Here is a 6,000-nt window from a genome sequence, read left to right on the forward strand (position 1 = left end):
ATCATGTTGAATTCAGACAGCAAGAGTTTCACTTATTTCTTTCCACTTTGGATACCTTTAATTTCTTTTTCATGCATAATTGCCCTGGCCAATACCTCCAGTACTATGTTGACTAGGAGTGGTGAGTGTGGGCACCCTTGTCTTGTTCCTGTTCTCAGGGAGGTGACTTTCATTTTTTCACCATTTAGTATGATGTTGGCTCTAAGTTTGTCATATATGGCTTTTATTATGTCAAGGTACTTTCCTTCTATACTCATTTCATTGAATATTTATCATAAATGACTGTTGGATCTTGTCAAATGTTTTTTCTGCATCTATTGAGATGATCATGTAATTTTTATTCTTCATTTGGTTAATGTGTATCAAATTGATTGATTTGTGGATGTTGAACCCTCCCTGCCTCCCTGGTATAAATCCCACTTGATCATGGTGCAGGATCCTTTTAATGTATTGCTGTATTCATTTTGCCAATATTTTGTTGTGGATTTTTGCATCTGTGTTCATCAGCAATATTGGCCTGTAATTTTCCTCCTTTGTGTTGTCCTTGTCTGGTTTTGGTATCAGGGTGATCTTGGCCTCGTAGATTGACTTAGGAAGCATTCTGTCTTCTTCAATTTTTTAGAATAGTTTGAGAAGGATAGTTATTAATCTTCTTTCAATGTTTGGTATAATTCTCCAGAGAAACCATCTAGTCCTGGACTTTTCTTTTATGGGTTGTTTTTGATTGCTGTTTCACTCTCTTTGCTTGTGATTGGTCTATTCAGATTCTCTATTTCTTCTTGATTCAGTTTTGGGAGGTTGTATGAGTGTAAGAATATATCCATTTCTTCTAGGTTATCCAATTTGTTGGCATATAGTTTTTCATAGTATTCTCTTATAATGCTTTGTATTTCTGTGGTATCCATTATAGTTTCTCCTCTTTTGTTTCAAATTTTTTTATTTGAGCCTTCTGTCTTTTTTTCTTTTTGAGTCTGGCTAAGGGTTCGCCAATTATGTTTATCTTCTCAAAGAACCAGCTCTTAGTTCATTGACCCTTTCTACTTTTCTTTTGCTTTCTATTTCCTTTATTTCTGCTCCAATTTTTATTATTTCCTTCAGCTGACTTTGGGCTTTGTTTGTTCTTCTCTTTCTAATTCTGTTAGGTATATTTGAAGATTACTTCTTTGAAATTTTTCTTGTTTGTTGAGGTGGGCCTGTGTTGCTATGAATTTCCCTCTTATAACTGCTTTTGCTGCGTCCCATAAGAGTTGGTATGATGCATTTTCATTTTCATTTTTCTCCATGTATCTTTTTATTTCTCCTTTAATTTCTTTCTTGATTTGATGGTTGTTTAGTAGCATGTTGTTTAGTGTCCACATATTTGTGACTTTCTCAGCTTTTTTCTTGTAGTTGATTTCTAGTTTGATGGCACTGTGGTCAGAAATGATGATTAGTATGATTTCAGTCTTCTTAAATTTATTGAGGCTTGCCTTGTTTCCCAACATATGGCCTATCTTTGAGAATGTTCCATGTGCACTTGAGAAGAATGTGTATTCTGCTGTTTTTGAATGTAAAGTTTTATATATATCTATTAAGTCCATCTAGTCTAGCTTTTCATTTAAGTTCAATATTTCCTTGTTGACTTTCTGTCTTGATGATCTATCCACTGATGTAAGTGGGGTGGTGAGGTCCCCTATATTATTTTGTTGCTATTAGTCTCTCCCTTTAGGTCTGTTACTAGTTGCTTTACATACTTTGGTGCTCCTGTGTTAGATGCATATATATTTATGTGTTATGTCCACTGGGGGACTGTCTCTTTTGTCATTATATACTGTCCCTCTTTGTCTCTCATTGCCATTTTTATCTTGAAGTCTACTTTGTCTGATATAAGTATGGCAACCCCCACTTTCTTTGGCTTGCCACTTGCTTAAAGTATCATCTTCCATCCCTTCACTTTGAGCATGTGTTTGTCTTTAGAGCTGAGATGTGTTTCCTGTAGGCAGCATATTCTTGGTTCTTGTTTATTTTTTTATTTTTTTTTATTTTTTTTTTTAAAGATTTTATTTTTTCCTTTTTCTCCCCAACGCCCCCCGGTACATAGTTGTGTATTCTTCATTGTGGGTTCTTCTAGTTGTGGCATGTGGGACGCTGCCTCAGCGTGGTCTGATGAGCAGTGCCATGTCCATGCCCAGGATTCGAACCAACGAAACACTGGGCCGCCTGCAGCAGAGCGCGCGAACTTAACCACTCGGCCACGGGGCCAGCCCCTTGGTTCTTGTTTTTTAATCCATCCAGTTACTCTGCATCTTTTGATTCGAGAATTCAATCCATTTACATTTAGAGTGATTATTGATATATGAGGGCTTAATACTGCCATTTTATCTCTTGTTTTCCAGTTGTTCTATATTTCTATTGTTTCTCTTCCCTTGTATTACTGACTGTCATTTCAGTTTTGTGGTTTTCTGTAATGGTTTTCTCAATTTTTTCTTTATTTATTATTTGTGGCTCTACTCTAATTCTTAATTTAGTTGTTTCCATGAAGTTTGTATAAAAGATCTCATAGATGAGATAGTCCATTTTCTTATAGCCTTTTCTCTGCATTAGCCTAAGCAGGTTCCATCCCTTCCCTCTTTCCCATCTAAGTTATCCTTGTATATGATGTTCACCGTAGCATTATTCATAATTGCCAAAAAGTGTCAACAAAAGAAGTATCTCTGAAATGACAAATGGATAAATAGATATGGTGCATTCATACTATGGAATGTTATTTATCAATAAAAAGAAATGAAATACATCATGAATGAGCCTTGAAAACATTTTGTTAAATCAAAGAAGGCAGTCATAAAGAAAAACATATTATATGATTCTGTTTATGTGAAATATTCAGAATAGGCAAATTTATACAGATAGAAAGTAGATTAGTGATTGCCTAGGGTTGAGGGGAGGAAGAGAAGAAGGTTGAGAGCAAAGGAGAGTGACTGCTACTAAGTATGGGATTTCTTTAAGAGGTGATTAAAATGTTCTTACATGTTCTTATGTTGTGGTGATGATTGCACAATTTTGAAAATATATTAAATATCATTGACTTGTTCACATTAAATGAATCAATTGTATGATATGTGAGTTATATTCCAGTAAAGTTGTTAAAGGTTGAAAATAAATAAATAACAATTGAAGATCATGCTAAATTATATCCAACAATGAATTTTATCTTGTTCTTTTTTTATGGTGTATGCTTTTTTATTTTTTACTGTAGTAACACTGGATCATAACATTATACCCCTTTCAGTGGTACATCATAATATATTTGGAGTTCTGTGTAGATTATATCATATTCATCACCCAAAGACTAATTACAATCTATCACCACACACATGTCTAATCACCACTTTTGCCCTCCTCCCTCCCCGCTTCCCCACTGGTAGCTGCTAATCCAACCTCTCTTGCTATGTGTTTGTTCCTCATTGTCTTTGTCATCTACTTACGAGTGAGATCATCCAGTATTTGACTTTCTCCCTCTGACTTATTTCACTTAGCATAATACACTAAAGGTCCATCCATGTCGTCACAAATGGGCAGATTTCATCATTTCTTATGGCTGAGTAGTATTCCATTATGTATATATGCCACATCTTCTTTGTCTATTCACCCCTTGATGGGCACCTAGGTTGCTTCAAGTCTTGGCTATTGTGAATAATGCTGTGATGAACATAGGGGTGCATACTTCTTTATGTATTTGTGTTTTCAAGTTCTTTGGATAAATACCCAGCAGTGGAATAGCTTGGATCATATTGTAGATCAATTCTTAATTTTCTGAGGAAACTCCATGCTATTTTCCATAGTGGCTGCACCAGTTTGCACTCCCACCAGCAGTGTATGAGGGTTCTCTTCTCTCCACATACTCTCCAAGACTATGCTTTTTGATTGGAGCTTTTAGTTCATTGATATTTAAAGTAGTTTTTGATACGTATGTACTTATTGCCATTTTGTTACTTTTTTTCTGCCTGTTTTAGTAGTTCTTCTCTTTTCCTTTTTTCTTCTTTTGCTCTCTTCCCTTGTGATTTATGGTATTCTTTAGTAATATGTTTGATTTCTTTCCTCTTACTTATTTGTTTATTTATTATATGTTTCTGGCTTGTGATTACCACGATGTTCATATATAATATTCTACATATATAGCAATTTATATTGAGTTGATAATCTCTTTAGTTTGACTTCTTTTTAAAATCTCTACTCTTTTACTCTCCTCCACCCAAATTTTATGTTTTTGAAATCCTATCTAATGTCTTATTTTGTGTGTGTCTATCCATTACCCTCATATCATTGAAATAGGTAATTTTAGTACTTTTGTGTTTTAACCTTCATGTTATCTTCATAGGTGGTTGATCTGCTACCTTTACTGTATTCTTGCTTTTATCAGTGGTGTTATTGCCTACTGGATTTTTTTGATAATTTTCTTATCCTTATTTGTTGTCTTCCCTTTCCCAATTAAATAAATCCCTTCAGCATTTCTTGTAGAACTGGTTTCTTGGTGATAAACTCCTTTAATTCTTGCTTCTCAGGAAAACTCTTTATCTCTCCTTCCACTCTGAATGATAACCTTGCTGGATAGAGTATTCTTGGCTGTAGGTTTTTTCCTTTCAGCATTTTAAATAAGTCATGCCATTCTCTTATAGCCTATAGGGTTTTAGCTGAGAAGTGTGCTGATAGCCTTATAGGCTCTCCTTTGTATGTAACTTGTTGCCTTTCTCTTGGAGCTTTTAGGTTTGTCTCTTTATCTTTAATTTTGGACATTTTAATTACAATGTGTCTTAGTATGGGCCTCTTTGGGTTTATCTTGTTTCATCCTCTCTGTGCTTCCTGTATTTGGATGTCTGTTTCCTTCCTTAGGTTAGGAAAGTTTTAAGCTATTATCTCTTCAAATAGATTCTCTGCCCTTTTGTCTCTCTCTTCTCCTACTGGGACACCTATAACATGAATGTTAGTGTACTTGATATTGTCCTGGAGTTCCTTTAGACTGTTCTCATTGTTTTAAATTCTTTTTGGTTTCATCTGTTTAGCTTGGGTTATTTCCTCTAGTCTTTTATCCGTCTCACTGTTCCATTCTTCTGTATCATCTACTCTGCTATTGAGTCCCTCTAGTGAATTTTTCATTTCCAGTATTGTATTCTTCATTTCTGGTTGGTTGCTTTTTATATTTTCCACTTCTTTGTTGTTGTTCTCACTGTGTTCATCCAGCCTTCTCCCAATATCAGTGAGCATCCTTATGAGTTTTTGTTCAAACTCTTTGTCAGGTAGATTGCTTATTTCTGTTTCATTTAGTTCTTTTTCTGGGGTTTTTGCCTGTTCTCTTCCTTGGAACATATTCATTTGCCTCCTCATTATGCCTCTTTCTCTATGTATTAGGTGAGTCAGTTATGTCTCCTTTTCTTGGGGAAGTGGCCTTATGTAAGAGATGCTGTTTGAGGCCCAGCAGTGTGCTTCCCTCTTGTGACCCGTCCAAATGTTCCAGGAGTGACTCCTATGTGGGCTATGTGTATACTTCTGCTGCAGCAGAGTTGCTTGTATTGCGGGCACCCAGGGAGTCTGGACTTCCCCCTGGCCAGCTTTTTGCAAATCAGGTTTGGGGAACCCAAGCGCTGTTGGTTACAAAGTCTAATAGCACACTTCTGTTGCAATTTTCCTGTTAAGTGAGTAGGCACCCAGTGTAGCTGGTTGCTAGGCTCAGGGGCTTACAGTTGCTGTAGTCCTTAGACCTTCAAGCCTGTTGTAAGCATTTTAGGATTGCAGCTAAGTGGGGCTGGCCCCAGGCATGGGAGCATCCAATTGTTTCAGGCTTTGGAAGGTGGGGCCAATCCCCTTTGTGAATGTTTGTGAAGCAAAGGTCTTCTGCCACTGATAAGCCCCACTCTCACAGGTCCACACAGTCCTGGCCAGTGCACACTTCCTGACCCCCTGGAGGATACCCAGTTGCCCCACTGCAGAGTCCCCTACCTCTCTACCAACAGTCACCACAGTTCA

Source organism: Equus przewalskii, chromosome 4, assembly GCF_037783145.1.
Source record: "Equus przewalskii isolate Varuska chromosome 4, EquPr2, whole genome shotgun sequence".
NCBI classification, from domain to species: Eukaryota; Metazoa; Chordata; class Mammalia; order Perissodactyla; family Equidae; genus Equus; species Equus przewalskii.